The sequence below is a fragment of the Acipenser ruthenus genome, chromosome 4 (assembly GCF_902713425.1).
Source record: "Acipenser ruthenus chromosome 4, fAciRut3.2 maternal haplotype, whole genome shotgun sequence".
Classification (NCBI taxonomy): Eukaryota; Metazoa; Chordata; class Actinopteri; order Acipenseriformes; family Acipenseridae; genus Acipenser; species Acipenser ruthenus.
In genome coordinates, this window is record NC_081192.1 from 100412859 (window position 1) to 100425853 (window position 12995).

The 12995-nt window shown below is 38.4% G+C and overlaps 1 protein-coding gene across 2 annotated transcripts in view; it reads right to left on the reverse strand.

Moving 5' to 3' along the window:
- LOC117399681 (zinc finger protein 438-like) overlaps positions 1-10625 on the reverse strand; it is a 43850-nt gene extending 33225 nt beyond the window's left edge. Inside the window, exons 1-2 of one of the 2 annotated variants that reach the window (XM_033999005.3) lie at positions 10291-10625; positions 6974-7107 (exon numbers count right to left, since the gene is read on the reverse strand). The gene's annotated coding sequence lies outside the window, so the exon portion shown is untranslated. Of the gene's footprint in view, positions 1-6973; positions 7112-10290 lie in introns of both variants that reach the window. The other variant, XM_033999004.3, reaches the window with a different exon arrangement.
- Positions 10626-12995: the final 2370 nt, after the last annotated feature.

Sequence of the window (12995 nt, forward strand, 5' to 3'; positions counted from 1 at the left end):
TTGTCAAGGTCAAACATTGGGGGGGGGTGCCTGCGAGACCAAAAAAACATAACAGCAGAACAAAACATCTAAACCACTTTTCTGCTCATAAAAACTAATAATTTAAAGGTCTCTTGTGAGTTGCAGGAGGTTTAGCGTGTCCAACTTTAACTGGGGTGTAACTGAAGGGATGCCTTAACGGCCTGCCAGTTCTTCAGACTGTGGAGAAAGGAGCAGGCTGTAAATGCCTTGCTGTGTTAAAATAATAGCATCTGAAACCGATCTGTGCACTGAAATGAGCTGTAACTCCCAATCAGAAAAAGAAAGACAGTCAAGATTGTGTGTGTCAGAGTTCAGTATAGGCCAAAGTGCAACCTGCACCATGGTCCGTGAAAGGAAAATAAAACATTACAAAACTGGCAGCAACAAAGAACTTAGGTACTCTTGTCCTTCTGCATTGCTATTTACAAGTGCTCTACATTACCCGTTTAATTTCCTTATATCTTTTGCCTACATGTAAAGTATACAGGAAATGTAATCAGACTTACATTTGATAAATGTTCTGTGAAAATTAGTCAAATTAACACAAATTATGATGAATTGACTTTAAACCACAAAAACAGTTGACTGTAAAAATGAATTACGAGGTATTCGACTTGGAGAGGCTGCATTTTAAACACAGAGGTCTTCTCCCTGCCCTGTGTGGCTCTCTTGCACCATGGCCTCTCTCAGCTGCTACTGCAGCGAAAGCTTTACAATTACACAAGGGCATGGTTTTGTAACACAAGATGGAAACAGGAGCCTGGCATGAAAGGCAACACATTATTTTTTGTGGTCATGTTATTTTAGGAAAACATTCTGCATGAAATTTAGACAAGCTTGGAGTGCTAATCCTCCATTTGGAAGAGTTCAACCTGCATACAGTACAGCCCATTATTTCATGAAAGGAGGAGCCTTTATTATTAGCATTAACTTCTACCTCACTGTTAACTTTTATTATTATTTATTTCTAAGCAGACGCACTTATCCAGGGCGACTTACAATTGTTACAAGACATCACATTATTTTTTACATACAATTACCCATTTATACATTTGGGTTTTTACTGGAGCAATCTAGGTAAAATACCTTGCTCAAGGGTACAGCAGCACTGTCCCCCACCTGGGATTGAACCCACGACCCTCCGCTCAAGAGTCCAGAGCCCTAACCACTACTCCACACTGCTGCCCTTTTAATTTAGGATTGGACACATTTTCAGATACAGAACTATTATCCTGCATTACATATTATACCACTAATGCTGCAGTTATCAACTCACTGCTGGGCTACCATGTTTAAAACAGCAAACCAATGAATCTAGAACAGTTTTAAAACCAATGAATCTAGAACATGTTTAAAACAGCAAAACAATGAATCTAGAACAGCCTTTTTTTGTAACACAACATTAGAGCCCATACACATTACTCTGAGATCTCCAAATAAACCAGCTGTCCAAATAACGCTTAGTCCTATCTGTAATGTAGTCTTTGGATTGTAACCACTGTATCACCCTGCCTGCTGACTCTAGCCTTAAATAGTATTACATTGGATTTCTTTTTAAATGTAAATGATTCATTGCTATGTGTCAATATTTTTTTGTTTCATCCAAATTTCTGCTAGCACTATCAAAGAAAGCATCTGACAACAAGATGATTAATTACAATGAGTTCTAATTAAATATTTCATTAAATAAATAAATAGAAATGAGTACAAGGGTAGGACACAATCCTAATCAAAGTACAACTCTGACGATCTTTATTTATATAATCAGATGCCTTTCAGAGGAATGCAGTGGCATGAGAACTGCTGGAGCTGCATTTCCAGCTACATACATTTTTTTCTGCATTAACTAATCCAGTCCGGCGAGAGAAAGAAGATGATTTAATGGAGCAAAGCACATTCAAAAGACTCCTCCTCCCAAGGGTTTTCAAAATGTAAAATATTTTAATAGTTGTGTGTGCTTTCCAAACCTATCAGTAGTTATGTGCTTTCCAAACCTATCATGACAAATACCCAGCGTCCCAAATAATACATGACCTACTGTAGTGAAAGATCTACCACACCTGTGCAAAAATTAATGATTAGAAAGGCATGGGGGTGTATTCAAATGAACTAAACACAGCAACTGCACCTCAATCTGTTTCCCTTTGTGTTCCAACTTTCATATGCAGGAGCAGAGGTTCTTTCAGTTTAACTCCAAGTTCACCGCACATGTGACCACCCCCTGGTTGAAAAGTATCCTTTATGTCCAGTAAGCTGATAGCTCCTCTGTAATGCTCCCTCAGCAGAGTCGTCAGCAGCACAGCACTCCTAACATTCTGGTTACCTGTGGCAGCCCTTCCATCCAGGAAGCAGTGAAAAGAAACTGCTTAAGAAGCCAATCATTCAGGAGACTGACATTTCAAGATTCAGGGCTTTCTTAGACAGTATCCATGTGAAATGTAATAGCCCCACTAATGAACCAAACCATAAAGTGTCTGTATCCCGGATACTTCAATATTTAAGTCTCTTTATACAATAGGTCTCCTACTAATTTATTTTTAAGATCATTTCAGGGCTTGTACAAATCCTTCATGCCTCCGAGTTAAGAAATGTACGGTAAAACAAGTGTTTGTACAATCTTATTTTTAAAAGTAGACCGAACATTGGTACAATGTAGGAGGAGAGCCGGAAATAATGGCAACCTGTGTGAAAATAAAACATCTAGGATTATATAGAATGCATTCTAACAGCAACATCCACTTATCCATAAAACACAGAGTGAGAAGCAACTCTTCTGCAGTTTATGAGATGCATTTGCTGTAATTTAATATGGAACAATATACAGGAGGCTTATTAAAAAGAAACAGTCAAAATTAGACAGAAGAAACCGATAAATCTTCTTGTTAAATGTTTTATAACTGTACATTTATTTTTTAGTACTCATATCCTATGATTGAGTGATAAAAGTTATGGATGAACTACCTCTGTTACTCACAAAATAGATGAGATGCCAGAAGAAACAGATTCTTGCATGGTCCTCCACTTGAAGACTTCAATAAAGGCTTCTTGTCGGAGCGACTGTCTATTACACAGTACAGTATTATTACGTTTCTTTTTGGATGAAGGTAATGGAACCATCAACCTAAACTGATATACTGTACCATTGTATTTGAACTCTTCCAGACGGAGGTAGACGCAAGTCGATGGAATAGTCATTCATGCTTTGCATGCCCTTGCCACAGGGAACATCAGTGGACACTCAAAGCTTTTATCACAGATTAGGGACCTTTTAATAGGGGCATTATAAATCAGTGTGTCCCACACAGCCAAAGAAAATGTCAGATTCCCAAAGATTCCAATATAAATAAGTCATCTTGAGGACAGAAAACAAGCATCAACTTTGCAGTCCACTAGCCTACCCAAAGTGCTCGCGAGAAGACCAAATACTTAAATAGCACAGACAGGAGATCAAGCCTAAAATGATTTGAAAAAGAACATTTAGTGGATAATGTATTCACTAGGATTAATAGTAACTTGTTTAACAAAGACATTTTCAGCGCGCTAATAGGATTTAAGATGCCTGGAGTCAGTGTAAAAATGTAACTATTTGTTTTGTTTAATGTTATTTAGTACTGATAAGCATTATGAAGTGATTATTCACCCCGGTATTTAGGCTGACTTTCCCATTTCCTCTCTCCTGTGACCCACAGTCACAAATAAAGAATTCCTAGCAACTCCCAACTAAACACAGCTTCCTGTTTATACACCGTTCAGACCAGGTGACTAAGATACATTCCTCTCTAAAAATAATTAATGCAAACAAGAGGATCAGGTTTCTCTTGTTATGGCAAAAATGTTATTTCACACATTTGTTTCTGTCAAATGCCTTGCCTGCAAGACTCTATCAGTTTATTTATACAACATGGCATAACAACAAACTAAAATGGTCCAGTTTAGGTACAGCATGCTTTTTGTACATTATGCCTGTTCCCCATAAAATGATTCAGAAGTATTTCACTTGCTATTAAAATGACTTTTGATGCCCGCTTCTAAATATTGAATCCTCATAACATTCCTTTCTCTGTATTTATTTATTATTATTATTTTAAACTATTAATTGCATTTTAAACATATTTAGCAGGGATTACTCAAGCAAACAGTATTCAAACCCCCCCCCCCCCCCCCTTACTGTATACAGTGGGCTGTGGTAACACGAACAGTGAAACAACAAAATCTGGTACAGAATTATCTAAAAGCTTGTTAGAGACAGCTCTCCAAGCTCAGTGCAAGTAAAGGGGATGACCTACTGTTAATATATGCAAACAACTACATTTCACAAATCTTTAAGCAAAACCCCTTCAACCTGCACTTTACTTAACTCCTACCCAATGTATTATTTTAGCAATACTAAAATGTCATGAATTGTAATGTCCAATACCTTCTCGCAATTTCAAAAAGATTCCTCTAGAGAGTTTAGTGACTCAGCATGCAATAAAAGAAAAGAAAAAAAGAAAGTCTGCCTTATTAGTGCTCATTAGAACCTTAATTGGTCCAATTAATCAATTTAGTGTAGAGTTAGAACAAAAACCAGGAGGGACAGTGGCCCTCCAGGACCAGGGTTGAGTAGCCCTGGTGTAGTGGATTATACACAAGTATGTTTCATTTAAAAAAATAAAACTTAAAGGAATATCAAAACTAGAAGTTGAGTGCAGACTTCTTGATTTATACTATATTTGTCAGCTGAGTTTTACATCCATGTGGCAGGGCAGAAACCCTGCTGCTATAAATAGTGTGTGAGTTGGAATGTAAGGTTGGCAGGGATGGGGTTAAATCTGTCCCACCTAGCAATCTCAGGTGTGGCCATTCCCCAGTTAGGTAATTGGTGCTAAATGGGGAGTTTAACCTTTTACTTTGGCCCTTGTGCCTGTTTATTTGTTCCAGTGTTTTGTTTGTTAATTTAATTAAATGTGCGCAACTGCGCTTTGAACTGCAGCTTTCCCTGACTCTGAGCCTGTTGGGGGAGCTATCCCAATCTGACACCATGTGTGAAACGATAGCATCAGGAATGAGGAACACTGGAACAAATAAACAGGCACAAGGACCAAAATAAAACGTTAAACAAAACAATGTTGACCACAAACACTAATGTCAGGCCTTGACCCTTGACCCTTGACCCTTGACCTTCACCCACACCCACACCCACACCCACACCCACACCCACACCCACACCCTACAGTGAAACACTCACCTACTCCCATCAACAAACAAGGGTTTTCTGGCTCCTTTTATACATGTGGCCACTCCCCAATTAGGACCAATTACCTAATTTGGGAATGGCCACACCTGTGATTGCTGGCAGGGATAGATTTAACCCCATCCTTGCCAACCATACATCCCCCCACACACTACTTACAGCAGGAGGGCTTCTGCCCTGCCACAATCCATTTTGCAATTATGTCAGGTCCGAGTTTCCTATGGGCATTTGGGCATTTGATATTGTTTTGGAAAGATTGTTTTTGCATGTGTTTGTTTTTAATATGTTAAAACAAACACATGCAAAATGTGCTAAATAAACAAATAATATGCCTTGTTTATGTCAATTAAAAACCCTGTAAATCAAAACCACCAAGACCACCATCCACTAGGCTGGTGGTACTCAACTCTGGCCTTTGAGATCTAATCCAGTCCAGGTTTTTACTCCAAGCAGGTTCTAATGTAGTTAATTGAAGCTGCTAAGAGGCAATTAACTAATTTAGGAACAGGTTGGAATAAAGACCAGGACTGGAATAGATCTCAAGGGCCAGAGTTGAGTACCACTGCGCTAGGCTGTTTTATGGATCTATCTCCCTGAACAAGTTTGATATTTACCACTGTGATATATAATGGCATGAATGGGTCCCAGTGGAATTATGTTGGTTAATTCTGCATACCTACAGCTGGGAGTGCTTATTTTCCTAACCAAGCTACAAAATCACAGCGAACTCTGAAGACCAAATTTGGGTATGCTGCAGTTTTGGTATTTATATTACAGACAAGTTTGCCTGTATGCAGGATTCCCATGAAAAGTGTATTTCTATTTCTGGTGACATGCTGTTACTGAGTAGGAATTTAAGTGTTTGAATGTATTCAGGGTTTTCAAATGAACACTTTTGAATGCAATTTCAAGAGAATGCCCTAAAAGCAGAGCAAACAGAATACTGAACTGACAGAAGAATTAGGATTCATAAATTAATGCTCCACTATCACAGAAGTCATAGTGAATATTATAGATGTTAGTACATATACCGCCTTTTGCTGCTGCAAATACAAAGTTAGAGCTATTATTATTATCACAAAACAGTATATCACAATGAATCTCATCCAGTAAAGATGTGACATAGTTCCTCCTACATTATATATACACACACACACACAGATTCATTCAATACCTTTGTGGTAAAGAATGGGGTAACCATGTTTTATCACAATTTGATAAGCATTTCTCTAGACACAAGTAAAATTACATACAAACAGGCCCTTCTTTAACCAAATACTCTCAATAGCTTGTGCTAAAAAATGTCCAAACTAAATTTCTTCAAAACTGCAAAGTGGTTCTCTAGGTGTAAAATTCTGTCCTGTATATGCAACACTGTGCCGGGGATATGCATCACAAACAGGAAAAATAATTCCTTGGTGTTTGTCTACTACATTTTTCCCATCGTTTAGCCTTCTTTGCGCTTCATCCATAAGGTTTTGTTGACTGTTGAGCTTGTTTACATCCCCTAAAGATAGTTTTAACTGCAGGAATGGAAACTTGCCTGTCACATTATACAAACAGGAAGGCACACCATACATTTTAAAATGGTATTACCTTTTTTTCTACATGGTGGTCTGATAAGAATTATTCTTCAGAAAATGCCTACAGACTAAATAAATACTAAAACAAGACACATATTTTTGAGGTTGAAGCAGGGTGGGTAAAATGATTACTTACCTACTAATCAGGTACTGTTTGGTCTGGATGACAAGTGTGAAGATAAACAAGTGGGAGCCATGCCAGTAATAAACTAGAACTGACGCATGGAGCAAGCACTTCAAGAGACTGCTACCAGGACAAGCCAGGAGGACCTTTCTAATTGAAACACAAAACAGGAATTCAGAAAACATACAATTAGACAACACAGTGTTAAAAAAATAATCTGTAAAATATTGTACAAATGCAGCAGAGTAACACTGCACTGGTTTTACTGGGAACTTTCTGTAAATGTACAAGTTTACAATAATCCTTTAATTTACTGCAAAAAAAAAAGTCTGTTACATTTACACTGCTGTCTTTTTCTATGTCAAAAGTGTCACTTCACTTTATTGATACATCGAAACTTAATAATGAAGCACTTAGTAATAAAGTTGAGCCAAACGACTTGGAAATGATGATTATAAAATTGTAGCCTCCAGCAAATAAAGCAGCAATCATACAAGCAGGCAGCAGACAACATAGCTGAAAATCTAAAATGGCAACTTTTACAATCCCATTTTCAGTTACTTATTTTCTATTTATGCAATAAGCTGTACAGTATGCAAACCAAAAATGTATTCACTATTGCTGCTTGTGAACTGGAGAGAAGGAATCTGAACTGCACATCTACCTCCCGAACAGGAAGGGCGCTAAGTAAGGTTGGTGGTGCCCCTTCACAGGGATGGGCCGACTCGATGGTAGGATGGAACCGGAAGTTGCCCATCTTGGGAAAAGGCTGTAGCTGTAAGACTGCTGAACGACTCTATTGTGATCAGCTCTGTTGCGTGCGGCGATTGGATAGAGCGTGGCGCCGCACTGATCACAGGAAGGAGTTTAGCAGTGCAAAGGGGAGGCAGCTACGTGAGTACAGCCCCTTACGCTGAAACACTAACGCGTCGGAGCGCTGTGCTTTTGTTTTGTTTTTGTTGTTGCAGATGAGTAGCGAACTGGGAGCTACAGCCACGGAGCCAGCAAACAAATCCCGGGGCACCACTACCTCTGCACAGCACCACAACCCGCCCCTGTACTGGAGCACCTGCACCGTGTCCCAACCACAAGTCGTGCCTGTGCTGTTGGGACTCTGGATTATTGTTTTGTTTATCCCTTTTTATTTTGGAACTGCAATTCCAGCATCCACAATACCATTGCTGGTAGCGGGGACAAACGCCTGTTTTCTTTGTAAATAATAATAAATGGGGCCGTTCCCTTTGTAAATAACTCTCTGTTTAGACAGTACATCATTCCCTGCAGCACTCACATCCTGACACTGCTAGACATATGAGTCAGTGTATACATATATTATTTTTTGGCAAATACAGCGAACTGGGAGCTGCAGCCACGGAGCCAGCAATGTTTGTTTGAAAGTTCAAATATATGTCCCAGCACTAGTTTGTTAACATACTTGTACTAAGATAATCTCTGTACAGTATATCTTGCAAAATGGAAGGATTTACAGACGAAATGGCTCAGGTCTGGGTTCCAACCGCTGACTGCTTGTGACAGATGTTGAGAAACTATATCCTGAACCTAAATGACTCTGCCAAGGACAGAGCAGTCTGAGATTTCAGAACTTTCCCGGTTAGTGATGTCATTAGAACATCTGAAAAGTGAGCAGCAGGCGATGATGTCATTGCTTGACAAGTACATCCTTTGATGTTACAGTTCTAAGGGTGTTTGGTAATTAATGCTAAGCATAATCTTGTTTCCATCGGCCATATGTGTGTGGAGGGTCTGTGAACTGCAACACTGCACCATGACTCTGACAAACTGCAGTTAGTGTCAAAACACTGCATGGTAAATACTAGACAGACACAGTGCAGAAAGTTTCCTTAGCAACAATGTTAACATTGTTTACAGACCAAAGTGAAGAGAAAACATACACCATCTTGTTAGCTCTCACAGTGCTTCTCAATGACCCCCATTGCATCCTTCTTAAATACCACATACTGTAAGACACCCACAACTCTCACATCACACATGACATGGGAGCAGGAACCCATACATTTCTTTTTGCTGTCACATTGAAATACTGTTAAAAAAAAACATCTCAAATGACCTTTAGTAATACGGCCAGAATGTGAATGTAAAGCGAATGTAAGAGTTTATGGGGGCAGCAGGTACCAATAACTGGTCCAACCAGGAGCCTTTTGCCATTCCTGCACATTCTGTCCCTGTCAAGTCTTAACTTCATTAAGTCAGACTGTCAGTCATTCTACATAAAATGCTCATTCATAATAATAATAATAATAATAATAATAATAATAATTCTTACTATTATTATTTCATATCAAACAGTGATCCGGCATGCACCAATGTACTGTAATTATGTTCTGATTTACAAACACTGTTTAAATGCATCCCATGGGTTCCAAAAGGCTGATGCGCAGTTTTTTGTAATACTTTTTTTGTTTGTTTGTTTTGTTTTTAATAGGAAGCAAACCACAAGTGCTAGGCAGTAATGCTTTGATGTATCACTAAAAGTGAACGGTTCCTTTTTTTCTGTTGTATTAGACCATGCAGTAGTCTTCACTTGAGCAAACCCAATGACAAACATGAAGCTGCCACGAATTTCAGTCCCATCCATTTCCTTGTCATGGTGCTGTACTAAATTAAAAAGTGCCAAAGAACAGAGGGCAGCAGCATCCATATTAGAAGGTACCTCCTACTGTAGTGTCCCGTGTAAACGCAGCCAAGGACTTTTAAATTATGAATTACAGCCTATGAAAAAATAGCTCACCGTGAACACAGCATATGGAATAGATATTAGAACACATTGGACGTGCATCACCACAGTACTAAATTACTGGATGGTAGCATCTTAGAAACAAGCATGTGTCCGTATCTTAAAAATGTGGGTATTTATCACTTGTCATAAAATCCAAGAGGAAAATAATTGATCTAAATAATGAGGTAATGCCCATACTGTAACTCAGTTCTGATTAATGTGGTTGTTATAAACGTTCAGCATATTATCACCACTGCTACACAGTGCCACCCAGGTTGCTAGACCGCTGAGTGAAAGAAGCCAACCGATACTGGTTAACAAAATTAATATGCTATCCCTCTGAACCCGTGACACCACACTGTATTAAGTAAACACAATTAGCCTTGTGTTTTTCCCGGACGCCTGTGTTTTGCATGCAAGGCCCTAAACCTGACTAAACTAATCAATGCTATTGGTTGAAATTACTGTCGTAATCCAGTCACCTAGGAACCCGATTGGATTTGCGTTTTCATAACAACAGCAGCCAGATGCAGCCATTTCGGAATTATACTGTATCGTTCATGTTCCTCACCTTTCAGTGTTCCGCGCGTTGTTTCTTCTGGCTGACAGTACAGTGGATTATTCACTTTTAAAAATTAAAATACTCTTTATATTGGACAACACTGTCACACAGCTGTTTTACAACAGCCATTTTGAGCTGTACTTTGTTCTCGTCGTAAAAGGGGAGAATTGTGGTATGAAGCCTTACTACTGGGTTTTTTGTTTGTTTGTTTTTACAGAAAAAGCTGTGCGTGCGTTTGTTAGATACGTGGTGTAAAGTAGCTTTTTAAAAATAATTTACTGCCCAATGTACACATTTACTGGTTTTACTTTTAGTTCTATGTGTAAACAACAAAATGAGAATGGTTCCCTTTTTCTACGTAATGGTACGGCTCGGACAGCCACTGAGTCATCTTGTAAAATGTGACCAATCAACTACTGCTGAAATGTGATATCCAATCATGGAGCGGTGGGAGAGGGTTCTTTTCATTGTTCCCGCCCCCTGCGCTCGTCTCAACCTAAGGGGCTTTAACTCGGTGTATAGTGGAAGCTTGTGTTAGAGCTTGGAATAGTACTAATACTAACACTCTAGTCTTAGGGTTTATAGGAATAGTCAACAGTGTAAACTGACCTGAACACTGAACGTTATCAATAGTGGGTAGAAGAAGAGTCCAAGCAATGTTGTCGTCTTCGAGTTTACTGACTGACAGCAGTTTTGTTAAAATATGTGCAATAATTTCAATGGAACTGGCTAACTATATGGTATACATGTAATTTTATAAGGGAGCAGTAATTATAATTTTTGCTCTTTGCTGGACAGTATCTTATGAAGCCTGTTTTTAGATACACATTATCCAGTTATATATTGTCACGGAACTTGATCACAGATCAAACGAATATGTTAACATTAGGCTGTAAATATTATTAAAATAAACACACTGTCTTGATATTATTATTATTATTATTATTATAATTATTATTATTTATTTCTTAGCAGACGCCCTTATCCAGGGCGACTTACAATTGTTACAAGATATCACATTATACATTATTTCACATTACACATAACATATTGCATAACATTACTTATATTTTATATGGAAATATGAAATTAACTGAATGTTGGATCATATCAGATACATTTCCTGCTAAGATCAGTATTGATGCGTATACATAATGTTGGCAATGTTTGTTTTCTGCACTGGACTGTAAATGGTTAACAGGCTAAATAATTAAACAGATAGTGGTGCACTGCTTAACATGGGGTGAGTGCAGAAGGGATGGAATACACATGCACAAGCTATACAGTAACATAAGCATCAGTGACTCATGTTAAAACGATACAGATGTACACTGCACAGGATTTCCTTTAGATGGGAGATTTTACTCCCCCCCCCACACAGTTTAGAGGTTGGGTCTTTCAGGTCATTCTGTTTAAGTGGGGGACTTCCATCTTAGGAAAAAACACACTTCTTGTCATACCTGTGTATACAGTTGTTAATTACGCACTGCAAGGTAATTGGTCACAGGGGACTCTTGCACTATGAGATAATAAGGGAAGGTTGCGTTGCTTTGCCAGAATACTCTATGTACACAAAGTAGAAGTTCCCCTTTTAGAATTCAGTATTATAAATCGTGATACTTAAGGTTCCCCAAAATCTCCTGTGCAAGATAATGAAATTCTAAATCACATGTTTTCCTTGTACTTAAGTAGCTGCAGCAAGCTTCCCCATTGTCAGTTTTTTGTGAATGTTTTGACTCAAAAGTGAATGGGCAAGACCGCATCATAAAGGACTGTATTTATTCATTTATCTTCTAAATCAGTTGTAGAGGGTTTAACCACTGTTGGTCCCCCTTGTATTGTGCTGAGAACCTTGTAGATCTGCCCTTGGTTTTCAAACACACTACTATAGATAAACTGTGTAAATGCCAATGCTATGCATATAAATCCTGTGCTGCTGTACCCCTGGATTCAGATAGTCTCAACTTGCTAACAAATGCCCTTTTCGTAATAAATGTAAGTGAATGTCAGACAGACCCCAAGATTTAAACACTATAACCAGTGTTGAAGAAGGGCCTAGAACAAGGTTCATCACAATGTGACAAGCTTTGTTCTATAGAAATAGATACACCTGCCTGGATTTTACTTTGTTAGCACTCATGTAACCCCTTATCACTGGTTCTCCTTTTAAACAATACCGCAAATTTCACCCTGAACATACAATGTGTGACTGTAGGGTATAAGACCCATGTCTGTCTTTTTAATGCACCTCTTTTTCAATTAATGTTGATAAGTGTGCAAGGTGTTCAATTTGTTCTGGAGATATGCATGAACCTTTCACAATGTGAGCCGCTTTTAATACCTTCGGGGGTGGATATCTGCTCAAAGTCTGTTCTACATAACTGTCGAACGATTCATCACTTTTAAATAAGTGTCGACTGTCTAAAGTTTCCATTGCTTTGTCGAACATATCATTCGATAGAGTAAATACCAAAACTGATGTAATTGCTCATGGTTTTACTACATTTTAAAATTAAATGAATGTCCATTATAACCACAAAAATCAGTGGCTCCGCCCGGCCCTGATTGTACAAACCTGATTGTTTTTTTTTTGTGATGTACACATATCATCATGTGATGTATATGGATCTTCAACCCATATGAATAAAAAGATTTCAGATGCATTTGAAATTACTGATTTCCATTACACGAGAGTAGATGTTAAAACTTCATGC